Genomic DNA, 22,180 nt, shown 5'->3' with positions numbered 1-22,180 from the left:
ATGCAGGCTGTGCTACAAGAGAACATGAAGTAGGCCCCTCTCCCTGGATATTTAAGCCAAACTGAGCAAGTTCATGCACTCATGAGTTATGGAGACTGAAAGTTATGGAGAGCAGAGGAGGGCAGGATGGGACACTGAAGCCTGTGGAGCTCACAGACCAAGTCGAAGGTTATTAGACAGAGTAGCTGAAATTGGTGCTCTTGATAACATTGTAAGGTCTAGAACTCTGGGCACATCTTTATTCAGCAGCTTCCTGATTGCTGGATCCTTTGCAGGTGTGATTAACTGTCTAGTGCAAGGTGTTCCCATTTGGCTGGCTGAGAGACAGACACTCAACAGGGCAAATAGCCCACCCGACACTCAGTATACATACTTCTCTGCTCTGCATGGCTTCTGGCTCCTTGTCGTCTTGTCAGGATCTTACTAGGTAGCAACATTCCTAAAAGTGGAGGTACTGTATGTAGATAAATCACTTCACAGTTCACAGAGGACTGAATCCTGAGGAATAACTAAGTAGTGGGAGAAATGCACGAGTCCACTATTCCTTACCTATAATTCTAGATTCTAAAACTATAGGGAAATCCCAGCCTAACTGGATTTGTGGCTACTCAGAATCTGTTATTCTGGCCTAGACACTGCATTTTCAAAATTCAATGTGCTATGAGTCCCACAGTGTCACAATCCTCCCCAAGTAAGAAGCTTGGAACGTTGTTCATCTGCATAAGCCTATTGACCTGCAGTCTAGGGTCACCCATTGCTGGGTGTTCCTGTCCCTAAACATCAGTAGCTTTTATTGACTGGCAGTAGGTGGGAGCTGTGTCCTTTCCCTCAGCCAGGCTCATACCTCCTGGGCTAAGTCCTGCTAAATGCATAAGCACGTTACAAGAAAATGAAAAGTCATACCTTCTATTCCAACCTGCTATGAAAAGCCTTCCTCTCTACACTCCACAGAGCATTCATATTACAGTCTACTTCAGAGGTGAGGACCACGTGGACTGAATGAATCCTCTGGTAGGTCCATGATCCCTCAAGTTGAGTTCTAAAACAAAGAACAATCCAGGCCTGAAAAGCACAACAATTTTACAACCTATCAGACAGAGACACAATGAATGTTAAGGTCTCTTTTCCACTTTGTTTCCTTTCATAGTGAAAAGATTCACATTTATTCTCACATTTCAATGTCTGCTTGCAGGGTACTGTACCAGGCCTCTCCAAGATATGAATGTGCAGTTCATTGTTTTTGTAATAGGCCCCAAGGAATTTGAAATAAGAATTTGGATCTTGAATTGGCCAGTTATGTTGACATGTGGCTGAATTCTGGGGCCTGAGACAAGAGGATCTCAGGCTTGAAAGCCAGCCTGGGCTGCACTACAAGACTGGTCTCAAAGCAGTAATGCGAAAACAACACAAAGTTCTTGTGACTTGTTTATGCATGTGCCAGAGGTACACTCATTAGTGTATGGAGAGCATTCCTTTCACTAACAAAACCATTGTTCCTGGAGGCTGGAGATGTAATTTAGTTGTTAAGTGTTGCCATATGCTTGAAATCCTGGGTTTAATCTTCAGTACTTCTAAACCAGGCCCAGTGATACTTGCAGTAGGCAGGGTGTGGAGGCCGGGTGATCAGCAGTTCAAAGTCAACTTTGGCCAGTTGAGATCAAGACAAGCCTAGGATACAAGTGTCAAAACACAAAACAAAACAAAAATATTCAGGAAATGAAAATGAAGCTCACTTGCCTAATGTGTGAGGCCCTGGGTACTCATCCCCACACTATTCACATAGAGTTATTTAACATACTCATTGTAAATAGTAAGTCATCTTGTGTACTTATTATTGATACAGTACTTTCTAGCTATTTGAAAAGTGAAGTTTCGGATGCTCGGTAATGTTAGCTAACCATCCTTCCTTTTCATTATCTTTTAACTGTTAAAGTGGCTTAGCTGGGGCCATTGTGTGCAAACACAAGCCAAGAAGGTCATATAAGCAGTATTGTGACCAAGACAATATCTATGATGATTTTTAACCCATATGCCTAAACTATAAAATTAGAAAAAAATCCATACATACTCCAAGGACACATTTGAGTTTTCCAAAGTTCTATGAACTCTGCTTTAGAATCCATGAGGAAGTTTTATCCCTGTGTGAAATCCAAGGGGAGACTCAAGACCAAAGCCAATCAATGCCTGTGTCTTAAGTTCTTCAAGCAGACGCACTTGATCTCACCACAGTTCTGACCAGAGCAGGGTAGGAGTCAAACTTCACTTTTCATCCAATGGATGCTCGTCAAGTTGCTAAATATGACTGCAAGTGAATTCAGGGTACATTTTAAACAAGTTAGCTCATGTGTTTGCCTGGAATTGAGTTAATCTGAAAGATGAAACCCATATTTTGCTGACTGAGGGGGAGGATTTCTGAAGATAATTTCTTTATTGGACTTATGTAAAACATTTTTTCTTATCACATCCATTTTTTTTGGGGGGGACATTGAATGCTAGTGAACTTTCTGTCATAGAATGATCTCCCTAACATTGTTTCAAAGGTGGGGAAGCAGTGGCACTTGTGGAGAACCTGTACTTAGGTGGACAGGAGAGGCCAGCAATATTGATCAGTCACAGCAGACCGTGAAAGGTAGGTAAAGAAAGTTGTCTCTGCTTTGAAAAGCCTGCAAGTTTTAGTCCTGCAATCCACATTCACAAAACTGAGTGTAAGAACAAGGCGAGGTTTCATTTATTGCTATGTCCAATATTGGGCCCCATGCACTAGGACGTTTCTCATATGATCCGAAGTTTATTCAGCCATACAGAATTGAAGGCACATATGGGATGGTTTGGGAAACTCAGGGGCATTGGCTTTATGGCTTCAAAGCCCCAAACTATTCACCCTGAGAACAGTATGAAAGACAACTGAAATAGGCTATGTTTAGTGGAGTCCTGTAGAAATCTCAGTCAATGGCAACATCACTGAGGAGTGAGTGCTTGGTGTTCTGTGCAGAGTCAGTAGGAGGTTTCTAGATATTGCCAGTGCTCAGAAAGAACAGCCATTCATCCTGATGGTTCATGTTGTACATGTTAGCATTCACCATCTACCATTTTAAATACATGGTACCAAAGACACAAATTAAGGATTTCCATGTAACATGAAACCATTTCAGTTTGAACTAATATGAAAAATTATATTATTATAAGTTCTAATTTTGCCTTCTAAATTCTCTTTGTTTCTTTGCTTGTATTAAATAATGCCATGGTGTTTATTTGCCTAACTACCAACTTCTGTAGTATGACACCACAAATAAAAATGAAGCAGAGTAATTACATTCAATATATGGTATTACTCTAACATATAGCATGTGTTGCAAAAGTACATCAACTTTGGAATTATCCAAGTTCTCAACATAACAATCAATTGTGTACACACACACACACACACACACACACGCACACACACACGCACACGCACACGTGTACGCACACACCACATTTCATTTATATAACCTCATCTCCCAGGCAGTCCGTGGCAGTAATGCAGGAGATGCACACAAGTTATAAAATTCTTTCTCATGATTAACCCTTTATGTTTTGTTGGCAACATCCTGGCTGGAGCCAGTAGACCCTTCATTTCTGAAATTCAATCTACCTTCTTGCAAGAATTAAAGAAAATATTAAATAATCTTCTACTTTTCTCAGATGTTTTTTAAAGGTAGATCCAAGAGGGGGAGGTGATGGTGTTCTGGGATCCCCAGAGACAACATGGACAGGACCAAAGCTTTTCTCTTGAATGTTTGGACAACTTAAATCTGTACCCATGTCCCTGTTGCAATCAGCTTACCTGTCTTTGAGGACCACTGATTTGAATCTAACTGCATTGGGAGGAGGGAAATGGGGTCATCTTATCCCGCTCATCTGTGTCTTTCCTGAAGGTGATTTATCTTTTCAGTGGGAGATTTTTTATAGTTTATTAATTTCAGGACACTGTATAAGCAAATGTAATACTGACTTAATGGCTAGTGCCACCTATTGGCAACTCAGATGCACAAGTGACTTTCACAATTCTTTTTTTTTTTTTTTTTAAATATGCTCATTGGTTCTTTATGAAAGTCACTATAGTTGAGTGCTGGTAATGATTGTTAGCATTCTGTCTAAACTCCACCCCCACAGATACCTGGCAGCAGCCAGATCTGCTCCTCCCCATGGTTACCTGGAAATGGCCAGGTAGGCCTGGCCCTATAAAAGGGGCCGCCTGCCCCCTCCTCTCTCTCTTACTCCTGCTTCTCTCCCTTGCACCTTTGCTCCCCCTCTCTCCCCATTCCCTTCCCCCCTCTCTCTACATGGTCATGGCTGGCCCCTACTTCTCTACTCTCTCCTTCTCTCTGCCTTTCTCTGCCTCCACTACCCTCTTAACTCCCCTCCCCATGCCCTAAATAAAGTCTATTCTATACTATACTGGCGTGTGTCTGCTCCCTCAGGGGGAAGGGATGCCTTGGCATGGGCCCACCGAGGCACCCCCTTTCCCCACACCTCACCAGAACATATTCTTATAGCTCTTTCTCTTTTTATGATCACAACAATGATCATGATAAATAAAGGTTCCTCTAAGTTACAGATTCTTTTAGTGTCCATGTGCTGTGGCTATCTATGTCTTTATTGTAAAGTAAAAATAGAAAAACTATAAAGCATAAGAAAATGCTCAATACTACACACAATACTACAATGGTTTTGTTTGCTTTTTTGTTTTTGTTTATCTTGAGTACTTATGGTCACTTCTAAAACAAATCTTTTGCAACAGCATTTTGATTCTTCTTTTCTGACATTTAAGAGTTTGAAATAATAAAGGAATTTAAATCCCAATACTTATCTGCATTAGGGATTAGAGGACCACAGATGATATTCAAACAACTGTATCTGCATATGTGAAATAATAAAGTTGGATTCCTACCGGAACCTTAATGACATTTAACTCAGTGGGGTTTATTTATACAAAGGAATATTATTCAGCCTATAAAGGAGAGAAATTTTGATGCTGCTGCAGTGTCCATGAGTCTTGAGGATGTTGTGCTAAGTGAAACTAGCCATTCATAAAGAACAAATACTAGGTAATTCTGCTAACATAGGGTAATCCCATTCACAGAGATAGAAAACAGAAAGCTACTGCCCTGGTTGAGAGGGGACAACCTAGGAGACTCTGTCAAATGTGCAGAGAATGAAGGTTGTGGAAGCTGAATGAAGGTTGTGGCTCAGCAATGGAAGCCCATTTTATGTAGTCTAACCTACTCTTTAAATGTTAGATAGCTGGGCATGATGGTGCACGCCTTTAATCCCAGCCCTGGAGACTGGCCTGGTCTACATAGTGAGTTCCAGAACAGTCAGAACTATGTGAGGACCCTATTTCAAACAAACAAACCAAATACAGGCATAAACAAAACAAGCATCAATAAGTACCGGAAATGAAAACCCAAAATGAAATGTATGGCTAGTACATTTATAACAGTGAAGCTGCTTTGAAAAACAGTCCAAATGCTGCTCAGAGTCTACACAGTCATCATATAGCTGGTGTTTCTATTCTAAGAAACTTGAAAATGTAAATCTGCACAAGAAAAATTTTTGTGCATAAATGTTCATAATTGTATCATTTATAATAGCCCCAAGTAGAGACCATTGAGCTGTTTGCTGGATAACATATCTTTTGATGAGTGGCAAATAAAATGTACTGTATTCATACAAAGGAAGGTTATTGAACTATTGACAAAATGAAGTGTTGCTCCAACATATATCAGCCTTGAAAACACTGCATTGAGAGAATGCAATCACCAAAATCAGGCATTTATTTATGTGCAGTGTTAAATGTAGTCAAAACTGAGGGATAGAAGTTAGTTTAACATTTTTTAGGGTCAGGTCTAGGGTAAATAAGAGTGACTATAAGTTTTTTTGACAGATCATTAAATATTTTAATACTTATGGTGGTTACAGATGTACATACATGGGTATAGTGGAAACTACTGAACTGCACACGTTAAAATTAACTCTATAATACGTGAAGATGGCTCAGTGCTTAAAAACACTTTCTGCTCTTCCAGAGGACTCAGATTCAATTCTTAGCACCCACATGGCAGTTCCTAACCATCTGTAACTCTAGTTCCAGGGCATCTGATGACATCACGCACTTACATGGCACACAGACATACAGGCAGACAAAACACCTCCACACATTTAAAAATAATAATAATCAAATAAATCTCTAAACTTATTGTTAAAAGAAAAATGATTCACCATCGTTAAATTGTAACTTCAATTACAGATAGTTGTAGAGCTGTGCAGAAGCATACAGATCTCTGAGTTCGAGGTCAGCCTGGTCACAGGGTGAGTTCCAGGATAGCCAGGGCTACACATAGAAACCCTTGTCTTGAAAAACCAAAAGCATAGCATAACAAAACCAAGTAAACAAACAAATAACCCCCAAACAAAACAAAACAAACAAATAAAAAAGCAAAACCAGAAAACAACAAAAAGGGCATCTAATATGTACACTCTATTTCATAAAGGAAGAAGCAAGCAGGTTATCCCAAAGTCATACAAGCAACTGAGCTACAGGAGCAAGACAGACCTAGGAAGGCAGCAGACCCATTGTTGATACTCCGAACAGTGTCCTCAGTGGTCTTGGGTAGCATTTAGTTGACTACAAGCCTCCAAAGTGCATGGTATGACTTCCCTTTATAAAAACCTCTAATTTCAGAGTATAATATAAATACAATAATCCAGAGAAAAGAGGCAGTATGAGGGAGGGACTACTTTCCTTGGCTGCAGCTCTTCTCCACTTACCACACAGATGTGAACTTTGGCACTCAGTCTTTAGGAAGCATCCCCATGTGCATATGCAAGGCAGGGAGTTGTGTCTGTATTTGTAGACCTGTTTTCCCATTGCTTGTTGGGTACTTGTGTCTCTCCATTAACGATTTTCCTGATGTTGTGATTCCTTAGAACAACTTTGGAAGAAGGCTTTCTCCCCTTCTCCCCTGCCTTTATTTCTGGCTCTGGAAATTGGCCAGCAGAATTATTTGTGGTTCCTAGTTGATAGCACACCTTAAGAGTAGGCAGAAGTGCTCTCCTTTGTTTCCAGTTTTCAACAGTGTGGTGGTTAAAAATTGGCTCCTATCAGAAAACTCTCCAAGCCTAATGTGCTATGCCTTCATACATACATGATTAACCAGAACGACGCGTACAGCAGAGAAGCCAAGTGAGAGATTTATTGATTCTGGCTGAGTGAATAGAAAAGCAACCTTGAACACTTTGTGAAGTCCATAATGGACTCCACAAATCAGCTCTGGAGCCAACTTAGCATGTCCACTTTGCCGGGCAAGGAGCCTGTGTTTGATCTGACTCAGTAAAGTAGCCCAAACTGACTACATCCTACAATTCAACGTTCTTCTTCTTTTTGTTCTTTTTTTTTTCTGAGCTAAATCATATTATTTCAAGTAGAAACAATATTTGTTAAAATATAATTTTTGATAAATATCTTGGTATAATACTTTCTACTGACTAATACTTTGAAATAAATTCATAGGATAAATAATTGCTTTAAAGTTCAGAACCTCAAGGCAAAGTTCAATGATCTGGCAATTCTAGAAAGTTCTATAATTCTAAATTCAAATTAGACTATAAATAAGAACATGTCAGTAATTAATGAGCTGATACTATACCACAGATATTTGTTTGTGGGCATTCAATCCATCTGATTCAAATATATTATCAAAAAGTATTAGGAGGCAGTCTCTTCCAAAACTAGATATAACCTTTCTTTAAAAGTCTAAATAACACCAGAATAGAAGACAAGCACTGTTAAACCATTTTCTAGTAATTAACTTTCTGTAATCGGAAAAAGAAATCCAGAATGTAATCATGGCACACATGTTTACAACAGTAAAAATTTCTTATAGCCCAAATGTTCATGATGCTCTGTTTGTTGGTTTGAAAACGTAAAAAGAGGTCTGTCTTTCTTTGGGTTTTAGTTCTCATTAATAGTGTTTTTATGTTTACAGAAGTGATTCTACAGCCAGGTGAAAGAAGAGAAATCCTTATATATTATCTTATTTTAGAGAAATAAGTTAAAGTGGAAAAATATAAACCATCCAATTGACTGTCAAGAAACCTGGTAGTACATGCCTTTAGAACCAGCATTTAGGAGGCTGAAGCAAATTAATCTCTGAGTTTGAGGCTAGCCTGATCTACAGAACAAGTTCCAGGACAGCCAGGGCTACATAGAGAAGCTCTGTTGTGAAAGAAATACAGACAAATAATGGAGAGAAAGAGACAAAGAAAGAAAAGAGAAAGAAAGAGAGAGAGAAAGAAAGAAAAAATCTGATTATTTGAGACAGCTAAATTATTTCCCCCTGCACCAAAGTAAAAATGACAAAGTTTTGCAAACTGGACACCCATGCAATAACCAAAATGAGTGAAATTTCTTCATTCTGACTCTGTCATACTACTTATTTGGATATGGAGGAGAAGGAGGAGGAAACTTCCAGATTTCAAAATGAATGATAAGGCTTATCATTTAATGTTACAGGGAGTCTTATTTTCATTTCTGACAAATGTTTCCAACTAGAAAATTTACCACAATGAAGTTTAGGAAAATCCTTCCTTTTGAGACAGGAAGGAAAGTTAGATGTTTATGGGCCCCTGGCAAACATTCACTCCACCTCTATTGCAGTGGAATGTATCCATCCCCCTACCTGTGATATCTCTATTTACAATGGGATGGCCACACCTGCAAGAACTTTAGCATTTCTAGTTGTATTGTTTTGTTTTGCTCTGGTGTGTGTGTGTGTGTGTGTGTGTGTGTGTGTGTGTGTTTTCTTTCATTTATTTCAGTGGTACTGCACACTTAACTCAAAGCCATGAACATGTTAGGTATATACCCCACCGTCCTCAGATCTGATTTCCACATGTTGGTATATGTCACATATACTCTTAAATGAAATCAGTCTGGCTGCCATGGAGGCAGACATGTAAAGCCCTTACTCTTCAGGTTCCTGTAGTAAGCATTTCCCACACAACACAGTCAGGAGTTACATTCCTATAAGCTTATTCATAAGGTTGTTTTATTTCATGTGGGGAGGAGAAAAAAATATCCACTACCAATGAAAAATTTCTCCTACACCCTATTTTTAAAGCTGCTTCAGCCTCCATTCTTATATAAAATCACTGAACATTGGCCTCAGTTCTTCTGAAATCTCTCAAGTCTTAGAGTGATGAAGGGATGGATGTTTGATAAAAATAGATTGGCCAGCTCATTAAGAACAGGACAAAGAGAACATGCTATGTAGATTTTCTTCCCATCCTTGCAGTTGACTACATCATGTTGAACTTGGTTGACTGAAGGTAAGCTTATCCATTGTTTCAATTCCTTGGAATTCCTGAAGCCTAGATGCCGTTCCTTAATAAAACTGAGAAAATGAGCATGAGCCACCAACAAGGCGCTTCCTCACTCCGGGAAGACAGAGAGGAGAAATCTCATTTAAGGCTCCAAAATAAATTTACACAATGCTTTAGGCAAACTAAAATCAAACAAAAAACCTCTTTTAGAAGTATCTGTGAATTCGTTTTCAGTAAGCTCTGATGTTTGCATTTTATCTGTTGTTCTAAAAGCTTACGAACAGAATGTTTTTCTATGAAATACTCTGGGGGAGGGGGGGTCAGATGATCTATTTACCACAGGGGCGGACTATATCGGTGAAGAGAAATCCTGACTGTGCTGCCCCACCCACGCTGATTTTCAGCTTCAAACCAGATCTTCTATTTGTGTGTGTTTCCAGATTGATTTTTCTTTCTAATTTTTAAGGTAACTGCACTTTTGACATAAAATTCATATACAATAATGTCCACTTGTTAAAAGTATGCAGTTCAGTTTAGTATATTCTGCTGTATACACTACTATCAAGGTATAGGTTTTTCATCAAATAATCCCAGTTCTTGTCCCCCAGGTCTGAGCAGCCTATAGGGTACTCCCTCATACACTGTCTGTTAAAGACATTTGTTAGCAAACAGAATCAAGCAATGTGTGATCCTCTATGGCAGGATTCCTTAATCATACATAAGAGTTTCAAGAATCAATGTACAATTTAAAAATTAAATTGGGAACGCATTCAAAGTTACAAAGAATTGCTAGCCTAGAATTTTACAACCCTTCTGGATACCAATGATCTCTACACTCATTATCAGAGACGCAGCCCAGTCTACATCTACTTTATAGAAAAGTGATAGATAAAGTTAACAAGATTATTTTCTTAGAAGTTTTCACTATCTTACATATAATTAGGAATTATGAAGCAAAGCAGGGGGCTAGAGAGATGACTCAGTGGTTTAGAGGACTGACTGCTCTTCTAGAGGACCCTGGTTCAACACCCAGCAGCTCACAACTCTCTGTAACTAATGTTTCAGGAGATCAGATACCCTCACACAACATATATGGAACCAACACACCACCAACATGCATAATATTTAAAAATAAATAATTAATTTTTTTTTTAAAAGAAGCAAAAGCAGCTCTCCTCCTCCCAGATGTGCTGGTGACTGAATCGTGGGCTCTTTGCTTGGGCGACCACTCTATCAGCCCAGTTCTACCTCCATCCCTCTTTAAAAAAAAACACAAGGCTGGGGAATTTGTTCAGTGGGTAAAGAAAGCATTTGCTATATATGCACAAGAATCCAAGTTTAATCAGGAACACCCACAAAAAAAAAAAAGAGATAGAAACAGAAAGATTCCAGGGGCTCATGGATCAGCTCGTCTAGCCCATTAATGACCTACAGGTTCAGTGAGACATTCTGTCTCAAAAGATAAAGGGAGAAGCAATTCAAGAAGATATCCCCACTGTCAAATTCTGGCCTCCTTATGTACCAAGCCAGCATATACACATGCAATACTTCTAACTTCCACACAATAAATATATACATAAATAGTCCTTGTAATATGATGAAACAACACATCCTTTGGCTAGGGAATAGAATTCCCGGACTCTTAAAGTGCAGTCTCCCAAGGTCCTCTGTAGATCCACTGAGAAAAATCTCCTTTGGAAGGAATTTGAAAAACGACATGAAGTATATATTGCCATGAGGATTTATAGGATAAATATAGTTACATTCTATGTCCTTATGTGTGTTATTGGCATTCAGTCATAGAGAGCATTATTGCAAAAATATTTCTTTCAAAGTACAGTGTAAAGGTCAAATGTTTGTCCAGCATATAGAGAGAGCAATCTCTAGCACATACCCAAACATACATGATCACATTCTCATACATACATACACACACACACACACACACACACATACACACACACACACATACACACACACACACATACACACACACACACGCTTACCCACTTATATCACACTGCCAAGCTCACTCACACATGCTCTCACATGCATCTTTACACACATGCTTACATACACACACACTCACTCACACACACACACACACACACACACATACACACACACATGCATACACACATCCATACACACATGCATATGCACAGGATGAATGCTGCACCACATCTTCAACCCTCAGTGGAGTGCCCTTGAAATCTAAGTCAGCCGAAGTCCTTCCAGCAATGAGGAAAGACATGCTGGCTCACCGGAAGATGGAGTCATTCCATTGTATGTGTAAAGCTGAATTCATGGTGTAGATTACAGAGAAAGCACAGGTATCAATGAAACCAAGATTCTTGTTTGTGACTCTGGGTGAGTCACTCACAGCTCTAATTCTATTTCCTCTTGAAAAACAAAACAAAACAAAACAAAACAAACAGACACAGTAGGAACACCTACTGGTGAAGTCATTTCTAAAGTAAATTGAAACATACATACAGAAATATCCTGCAAGGTATTATATAATATTAAATTTTTAATATAGTAGTAAATACATCATCAAATCCATGTCCTTTAAAAAGCTATACTAATATAACAACATTTCAAATGCAATATACTATTTTAAATATATTTTGTAAGTCCATTATATCAAAAAAAGAATCTACAAGAGAATTCAGTTTTCTCCTCTGTGCAGTCCTCCACACTTTGTCAATTCTGATAGCATCACTATCTTACACTCTATGTTACCAAGAGTTCCCACTCAAAAGTGTGGAAGGACAACTATGTATGGACATTCAGCTTTGAGAAAATGTATAAATATGTAAAGTTCAAGATCATTTAAACTCCAAAACTGCTACTTAGAAATTCCGAAATTAGAGAGAAATAGTTACATTATTTAAGAAACTTTGAGAACATGGCTGATTGCATTTTTAAGTAAGCAATCGCAGACATATCATTCAAGCCACTGTCTGTGTGCCAAATCTCATAGCAAACGACAATTATAAGTTCTATCTGAAGTTTATAATAACGTCTGGCTTAGAATGGTAGTATTTGGTGCGAGTGCTGATGTTTATATAATTTCCTATGTATGGAAATTTGCCACCAGGACTATTTGATTGAGGTAGAAGTAACAGAAAGAACACAGTCAAGATTTCAAGGTCACCGAGGACATGGCTCCTTGTGAAAGTAGGGTAGAAAGGTTGTCCTTAAACTTCTAGGAAATCAGAAGTTGACCACCTATCCTGATTTCCCAAGACGCCCAAACAGCAGCTTCCAGAAGTGGACTGTGCCTGGGAGCCTACTGTCTCACAGGCTGCCGCACAGAGGGTTGATGCCACTGAAGCTGCCAGGGGCAACAGATTTGGTACAGCTGTGCCTGATGCTGCCAGCGCTCCTAAATGCCCCCAAACCAGACTATCCTTCAGTCTCTCATCGGTAGAACAGAAAGAGAACTATTTGATGTGTAGGAGTAGCTATGGTTAATAAAACGGGTTTAAATATTTGGCAGCTGAAGAAAGAATTCAGTGGTGTGGTTGAGAATCGGGTCACTGGAAGGTTATGTTAACCTGCAAGCTTCCCCATTTCCTCCAGCCCTTTCACCCCAAACACACCTAGAGATACCACAAGATCCACATTTGCACTTCTGGAGGTGGTGATCTGACTGTCCCAGCAAATATCCCAGTTTTTCCAAGGTTATGTCAGTATTGTTAGTATATGGCACACTGTTAGCTGGTGCTCAGGAGCGATGCAATTTTTCCCGTTACAGTTTTAGTTGCATATCTTATTTTCCTTTCCCCCTTTAAACTTAAGACTAGTGACAAAACTGCAAAATGTAAAAGACAGGGATCTGCTCCTTTAAGATGCCCTTGTCTGTGGATGAGAAGACCTCTGTGTCCACCACCAGATCAGTAGAGGCAGCATAGAAAGCAGGAGCAAGCAGGGGGCATCTTGGGAGTAATTCCAGTTTCAGTCCTTTGACTTCAGCCACTTGTTACATGTAATGAGTCCTTGTATTTTGTGCACTTTCATTTGGCTGGTGATTTCTTCTCATTGTTTGTTTAAAGGTATCATTGTGTAGCAAACTGAAAGTCAAGGGACAATCTGGTATTGCAGATAGATATGCTCTGAGAAACCCTACTCTAATAAACTCTTAATACTAAATTGTGACTCGTACTACAAAGCAACTGAGTCGTTTTCTCATCAGAAGTAGCAATCAGGGCACAGAGCAAGGGGTGCGACAGGAGGCTGGTCCTCAGATCTCTTTGTTTGCCAGTGGGTGTAGGAATCTTTCTCAGTGAGTCTGCAGGTGGCTTGACAGAGATTCCTTCTCCCCAGATTCTGGCTCCAGGTGATAGCTGGGCTCTCATCCCCTGGGCAAACAGCTTCAAAGAGTACACTGCAGATATGAGGGATGGGAGATTGGCTTTCTCCAAACAACAAGAGGCTTCGCTGGGGGAGCAGGTGAAAATCATATTCCTAATCACAGACAAACACAATTAACTGGCAACTAGATTAAGATGCCTAATCAGTCAAAATTATTTAGAGGCTCTTACAAGCAGCAACCTTCTTTGGAGAGCTCTTAGTTACCCTTTGAGATAATACGCTGTTAATGAAAGACATGTTCACGATGGTGCCCCTTTTAAAGGAATTGCTTCTCTTATAACAATGTAATGAAACTCCAGTAAAAGCAATAAAAGCTCTAAGAGTAAAGAGTATTTTCACAAAAAAGGAGAAATATGAGAAAGTGCAGTTAAATCTCCCCCAGCTTCTGTCCAACCAACAGTCACAGAAAAGGTGTTGGCAATCCTTTAGTCACTCAACAAATTTCGTGTCCTTCTCATTGAATACTACAATATTTAGTACAAGGCATGCTAAAGCCATGGTAAAGGCATGGTAAAGCCAGAAGTCACACAGGTGACTTCTGAGGGAGCTGACACTAATGGGCCTAGGTTAGATAAAAAGCAGATAAATGTAATGACTGAATGTAATAAATAAAGAAATAATGATGCAGATAAAAGAGTAGTGGCATAAGCCTGAGAAAGAGGGGAGGATCTGATTACTACAGGTGGGGTGGCCTCAAAATTCATAATCAGAGTTAGCCACAAAAACTGATCTTGTCAAATAACATAAAAAGGGAAGAGGACACAGGTTCTTGCCTGTTCTAGAACAGTTAGAGGCTAACTTGCTAGAGTTTTGTAATAGGAGATGAGAGTTGAAAGCTAGAAAGAGCCCATACATTGCTGGAGGACCATGAGGCTACCACTATGGGTATAGCATCTGTATAGGACTGAGCTAGAACTGGAGACTATGATGCTACAAACAGGCACTGAATATCTTCTTGCTAATAAAATGATGCTCAGCTCAAGGTAAAGATGTAGCCTGGTGGTATGATAGTAGCAGGAAAGCCATAGGTTTGATTCCCAGCACTGAAAAACAAACAAAACCAAAAACAAAGTACTCAAGTTGAATTCTCTAGGAAAGTAGTACTTACATTCTTGTTAATCATCTTTATAAATAAGCTATTATAATTTGTTTGCTAAACAGAATAAGTACTGGCAAAAGCAGATTTCAGAGACCCTTCAGTTACTGACTGCTGGGGATTTATAACTTAGTTGACAAGGAAGATACTTTGCAAGTCTAGCTAAATGCTGTGGTGGCCACATCAGTTACTACATTCACATTTGACTACTATCTGTCAACTTCATGCTTACAGTCCTTGCTTTAGCAGAGATAGCCCCTTCTACACTGGGACATTTTGCCAGAAGCTGTTCTGTTGACTTGACTGTGTCTCCTGTGCATTGGGAAATGGAGAGACTTGCTTGCAGGGAAAATCCAGAGGAAGAGCCTGTTTTAGTTAGAGTTACTATTGCTGTGATGAAACACCATGACCAAAACAAGTTGAGGAGGAAAGGGTTGATTTTTCTCACAGTTCCATATAGCAGTTCATTATCAAAAGCAGTGAAGCAGGAATTTACATAAATTTACATATTTTATGTAAATAAATATGCAAATTTACATATGTTGATCTACCATGTCTTTACTCAAGACATGGTAGATCGACATAAAAGCTAGCCAGTAGAGTGACCTTTCTGGTCATGTGACTGAAGCTGGGCCTGTGCACTGTTCTGGCTTCTGATCTTTCTCTGGGATAGCTGCACATAAGTGAATGCAGATTTTAGAAGTGCTTGAACATGTTTTAGCGATATGGTGGTTGGTGTCACTGTCATATCTTCACCTTGAACTTTGCCCTCCTGAGGATGGCAGTGACTCATAGGAATTCAATCATGCATAGAAGCAGTATAAATTAGATGGGTCAATCTCTACTCTTGGGACGTCAGGAAATCTGACTTGTGACACATTATGTTCTTGTGTAAGGTCATTGAGAGATGTGGGAAGTGGGGCAGGGCAGAACAGTGACAACAATCTGTGGAATATTCCTTCAAAGATGTCTATAAAGAATTCTAAAAGTTTTATTGAATGTTCTTTCTTCCAATTCTTTGCTCTTAAAATATTTCTGTATTTATTTACCTATTTATTTGCTGTGGTGCTGGGGATGAAACCTATGGCCTTGTCTATCCTAGACAAGTGTTCTACCATGAGCTTTGATAGTTCTAAGAAGGGAAATCCTATGATGTTAGACTAGTCTCTATTCTCACATTATCTATTATTGCAAGTCCAAGGAATTTTATTTTGCATTTTTATGGTACAGTATTGTAATTTCAAAACTGTAAGGGATCCTCTTCAAGCCAGACAGAAATAGTGCTTCATTATTGAATTTTTAATTTATTCCAGAAGTTTTTGACAGCAGGAAAAGACAATGAGCAAGAAGATGGGTTTTGCTTGTGGCCACATTTATTACTTGAATTTATTTTTAAATAAATTTTAATGAGAAAATTTGGCCTGGAGGAATGTGTATACAGTCTCAGAGCTTGTGAGGTAAGGCAAAAGGGCTGGGTTTCAGGCCAGTCGAGGCAGGGTAGGAGACAGCTTGAAAGCAAAGCAAAACCAAATGTAAATTTAAACCAGTAGCTCTGTGTCCTTCTTTCTTTACTATTTATCTTTGGTATGTGCTGTGTTCTTGTGGAGGGAAGAGGACAACTTGCAAGGGTTGACATTCTCTTTCCACCTAATGACTTTTTGGGCAGAACTCCTATTGACAGGCTTAGTAGGAAGTACCCGAACCTGCTGAGACCCCATCACTGCACCTAGCTCTCTGTTTTCCTCGCTTCAGGGCATGGAGGACCGGAGGTACTGAAGAAGGGCCACTCAGAATTTCTGCCACACCTGGAAGTAAGGAAAATAGAGTATAGATTGGAAAGATGATGTGGCTGGGGGATGATTATAGTGAGAAAGCCCACAGGCATGGAGGGGCACAGGGTATTTCTCAGTTTTCATTGTGGGAAATGAACTCTGCATTCGTGCACATGTGCCTTGAATTAACTGGGAATACTGGAAGTCAGCAAGTTAGAAAAAAAATCTTAGGATGAGATTGGAATTGGATGTATCCTCATCTCAAGGCATATATGTACACATGTATATAGAAATAGTTACATCTGAGCGTGCATGGGCTTGCATCTACAAAATTTCTCATTCATTAGGTATATGCCCTAAGATTCCTCAGAGGACAACTGAAGCCAAGGATAATACTGACCTCTATATTACTGCTTGTCATATACATAAATTTCAATGATAGTGTAATTTACAAATTAAGATACATTGTAAGAGGTTAATAATTTTGTAAAAACATTCTATAATAAATTATTTCAAGCTTTTAATTGTTAGTTTTTAGGATTTTCCATCTAAAATTTCTACTCATTGACCCTTGTCGACTGAAACCATGCAAAAGGAAGGTGTGGTCATAGGAGTGGTGTGGAGATATGTCTGTGTTTCTGAGATCTGTCTGAATTTTGAGCAGACAGATCTCCAGTAGAGCCCTGGCCTTCCTTTCTAAATGCTTTCTCCCTGAAACAGATGCTCAAAACTCCCTGAAGACAGAACTGTGGCAAGGAAAGTACAGGATGAATCTGGAATGTCTAGTTATGCCAAATGTATGGAAATGGGCAAAAATGACTCAGAATCAAAGGATAAAGGGGGAAGCTCAAAGGGTGATCTGAAAGTCAATCTTGAAGCAACAGGAGCCCTCATGTAATAATATCAATTAAAGAGAACAAACTGTTAATACAAAACCTGTTAGTCTATGCCTATATCAATAACAACAAATAAAAGAAAGGAATACTTGAATAGACATAGAATAACAAGAATAGAACCAATCTTCTGACATTTGTCATTTGTCAAGTATGGGTCCAGGCTAGTGAATGGAAATCTGATGAGGAACAGGATATTAATATAAAGGCAAAGTTTCCCCTACAGGGAAAAAAAACAGCAAGTATTAAGGAGGACATGATGACTTCAAGATAGAGACACTGAGTGGACACTAATGGAACCAGGAGATAGTGGCAACCATCAGCAGTGCTTTTCATACCCAGCGAGGAGGGCACTACAGTTTCTGGGGGGTTCCTGCAAAGAATGTGTGGGTCAACATTGGTCTGACTAAGGTGTGGACATCCTTGCAAAGAATGAGTCTGAAAGTTAGATCAAAAAAAGACTGATGATTCTTGATAGCAAAATACTCCATGTAATTCTAGAATTTAGACCCACGAAAGACAGAATATTGGATCAGTTTGCAAAATGCCCTAGATATGAGACTTAGAAAACAGTGACATAAGGGAGTGTCCCTACATGGGCTTTTGTCAGACAAGATCTAGAGAAACCTCACTTGAGAAAATGCCTCCATCAGATTTCCTGTAGCAAAGTCTGTAGGGCATTTCTTGATTGTTGATTGATTTGGGAGGGCCTAGATCGCTGTAGACAGGTGGTCCTGACTTGTATACAAAAAGCAAACTTAGGAGGCACAAGCCAGGAAACAGCATTTCTCCATGGTCTCTTCCTCAGTTCCTGCCTCCACTTTCCTGTTTGACTTCCTGCCCTGATTTCCTTCAGCAAAGGATTATGACCTATGAGTGGTAAGATGAAATAAACCCTTTCCTTCCAAAGTTGCAATAGAAAACAAAGAAAGACAGGTAGGATTATGATGTTCATTTAGTAAGTGGTTACATGGCTGCACACTAACTTTAGGGGAATCCCCACTAGAAATGTGTATTGCAGATAGAACACTAAGCCACAAATCAACTTCAAATACCCGGGAAGACGGCTGACATATATAGAAACAACTTAGATAGAGGATATAGCAAGGTAACCATATTATGTGTTCATGTAGCACCTGTAATCCATAGCTTTATGTTAATATCTTACATGGCAGGTTTTATATAATAATTACTATAAGTATAGTACTCTGTGAATTTTTCTGTGTATATTTAGAAAGAAAAAGCCAAGAAAGAATCAATATAGGCATGGTTTGTTTGTTTACAAACCATACATAAGATGAGGTGGGTTAAACAAGAAAATATTAATCATCTGGAGGTTCTCTGTGAAGGAACTACAGTGTGTTAATCTTTTTTATAATTGTTTTGCAAACTAAAAATTATTTCCAAATGCTCTGTTTTAAACTACTACTACTACTACTACTACTACTACTACTACTACTATTTAAAAATAATACATATAAAACAAGACAAAACTTGTCTGTGTTTACAAAGCTGTATTAATTAAAATCCCCTTCATAATTGAAGAGATTTCTGTGCCTTAAGGAGAACTTGAGGGCAGGATGGGTTCCCCACTTTATTAATCTTAGTATCTCATAAACACCAGGACAGTATTAAGGGGAAAGTGAAGTGATATAGAAAAATGTCAAAAAGAAAGAGTTATAATTCTGCTTCTAAAGTCTGGCTCTTAGCTAACCACCAAAGTAATCTTTTTACTAAATGACACTGTACTCAAGTATACTCATTTAGTCCTGGCTCACTTAAACACGGTCTTCTTTCCCTTGGGAAATAAATAAATAAATAATAAATAAATAAACCTTCTGTGACACAATCAATTTAAAACATTTTAAAAATGCATTTTTTTTATTTTAGCACCTTGGCTTTTACTTTATGTCAGCATCATATACTTCTGTACCATCTTCTTTAACTCCCTCTGTCTCCAGTGTGCACAGCAAACAGCACATCTGTGAACTACTTGTATCTTTTAGCACTTCTACTTTCCAAAAGTTTTTGTGGTCATTTTGTGGCTTCTTTTTCTAGGAGCACTGTGGAGAAACCAGCTTTCATCCCCCCAGCCCTGCCATTTTTCTTTTAAGACAACCTAGAATAAGGCAATTTGAGTCACTTGCTAGTTCTGGTATCAAGTTGTTTGAACAACCAACCAAGCTAGAATCTGGAATTCTTTTTTACTTTACAGCACAGAAAGGCCTAGGCTGCACTGGAAGATTTACCCATTTGTGGATCAGTCATCCTTTAATGTGAATGGCTGTGCTTGTCTGCCAGGCACAGTCACCAAAACTAAATTTTGCTTTTAAAGCTCCAGGAAAATAATCTAGGCCCCCATTAGACTCAAGCAGTTAAGTACTATCTTACAAGGTGCCTCCTTGTGTTTCAGTTTTTAAATGGAATGCCAAATGCTTCATGATTATCTTTCCTTGTGAGGCTTAAAGTTTTATTTATTTATTTATTCATAATAGATTTATTTATTTCATGTGCATGGGTATTTTGCCTGTATGTATGTATGTGCACCCTGTATGTGCCACAGAAGTCAGAAGAGGATGTCAGAGTCCTGAAGCAGGAGTTATAGATGATTATAAGCTGCTCTGTGGGTGCTGGGAATCAAACCTCAGGCATCTGGAAAAGCAGTCAGTGTTCTTTACCACGGAGCCACCCCTCCAGCTTCTGGGCTTAGAGCTTTAGAAGGTTAATATGCCTTCTCACAATTTTTTTCTTACTACCAGGGTAAAAAATGTTCATGTTTAGCTCGGCAGTGGTGGCACATGCCTTTACTCCTAGTACTTGGGAGGCAGAGGCAGGTGGATTTCTGAGTTCGAGGCCAGCCTGGTCTACAGAGTGAGTTCTAGGACAGCCAGGGTTATATAGAGAAACCCTGTCTCGAAAAACCAAAAAAAAAAAAAAAAAAAAAAAAAAAAAAAAGGTTCATGTTCAAATATAACCAGAAAACACAGTAGTTTACAGAGGCCTCCCTAAAAGTTTTGCAATGCACATTGATAAAAACAGAACAAGCATAGATATTTTTATCAGAGACATTAAGTGCTATAAAACAGACTTCTGCTGCTGCTACATTCATTTACCCCCATACAATGGTAGCTTCTGTTTCTCTCAGCACATTTTCATTGATATATATATCCTTACTATGTGTCCAACTAAGACTGCCAGGTGAGGACTGCCGCTGTTCTCCAAGGGAGCCAGGTCTTCCCTAGGATGTGGGTGCCAACAATGGCACTAGGCTGCAGCAGCCACCACTTTTTATAAAAAGCCAAGACACATTTGAATTGCCTTTAAAGTTCAAGGAAGACGCCAAAGAAATGTGAGCAAGGCTTTATTCCTAGCTCTCAGACCACCTTTCCAAGAGAACCTGGTGTTCCATGGAGCAGGCAATAAAGAGGAGTCCTTACTTCATCTGGGGACCACAGTTGGGTGTATGGGTTCTAGGAAACATTCTCGACCAGGTTCTGAGCTGGGAAGTGAAGCCGGAGCAGCGCACTTCCTGCTTCGCCGCGAAAAACTCAGGCAGGGCCAAGCGGGAAGGAGGACGTGATCTTAGAGTCGCCAGCTGCTAGGGTGGGGTTTCGGGGCAGCTGGAGAGGAGCCACAATTAGACAGGGATTCGGACAGCTACGCGAGACCCCGCCCACTTAGGATGCACGCTCCCAACCCTGTGGGGAATGAGTCCCCTAAATTAATCTTGGGGTCAAACGTTCTCAGCTCCCACGGGCCAGGCTAGCGAAGCGAAGACCGCAGGGTCTGGCCTAGTCAGGTGTCCTGGGCCACCGTGAGGGGTGGGTGCCCGCTGTCTTTCTTGCCATTCTTTTCCCTCCTCCTCTCCTCTCACAGTCCCGAATTTCGATCTCCATCTCCGACTCTGGGGGGGGTTGGGGGGGAGAATGCAGACAGACCAGGGAATGGGAAGAGCGCGAAAGCTATAAAGCGGAGGAGAGACTGCGCCTTTTGGTGCCCGGGTGCAGGGTGCCAATCGGCGGCGTCGCTCTGCGTGGCCCTACCTGGGAGGTGCGGAGCCCGGGGCACGACGCTCCGCGCCGTGTCACTTCCCTCGTGGTTCCCAGAGGCAGACTCTGAGGCACGTAGTTTAGATTGTCCAGTGGTACTATTGTCTGTTTTATCTTAGAGTCCGCCGGGGCTGCCTGCGCTCCCCTTTCCGCCCTCATGAATTTACTCTCCACAGACCACGGATCTGCCTGAGTGCCCACGGATCCTGCGCAATTGGACTTGAGTGTCCTTTAACAGGCTCTGGCCATCAGAATACCAAAACCACAAAACCTTCGAGAAATCAACCGCTCACTCAGAGGCTCGCTGTAGAGAGCGGCTTTGACTCTCCCATTTCGGAGTCACAGTTGATCACCAACCCGCTTGCTACAGGCCCCAAGTGGTAGCGGGCACAACTTCTTGTCGATTCCTTGCCCCAGCCTTTGGTATTCCTTGGGCATGTGGCATAGTCAGTTGCCACCTAGAAATCCTGCACTGTTTGAGTGTGACACCGCTGCGGGCTACAGCAGACTTGAGAACCAGGCTTCTACTCCAGACACCCACCCCCACCCCAGTAAATCTCTAGTGTTGAGGGAAGCAAGGCTTGCAGGAAGCCGCTCCGGATGTTTGCTTCTTTACATGTGGCA

The 22,180-nt window shown here is 40.1% G+C and overlaps 1 long non-coding RNA gene across 1 annotated transcript; it reads right to left on the bottom strand.

Annotated features, from left to right (window-relative positions):
* Positions 1–373: 373 nt before the first annotated feature.
* On the bottom strand, positions 374–22,180 carry LOC116088129. The gene is made up of 3 exons (XR_004117784.1): positions 21,551–22,180; positions 904–1,039; positions 374–439 (listed from the first exon to the last, which is right to left on the bottom strand). It is a non-coding gene; the product is annotated as an uncharacterized LOC116088129 (long non-coding RNA).

Source organism: Mastomys coucha, unplaced genomic scaffold (genome assembly GCF_008632895.1).
Source record: "Mastomys coucha isolate ucsf_1 unplaced genomic scaffold, UCSF_Mcou_1 pScaffold14, whole genome shotgun sequence".
In the NCBI taxonomy this organism is placed as follows: domain Eukaryota; kingdom Metazoa; phylum Chordata; class Mammalia; order Rodentia; family Muridae; genus Mastomys; species Mastomys coucha.
Note: the sequence above shows the minus strand (reverse complement) of the source record. Positions and strands in the feature narration are given on the sequence as shown.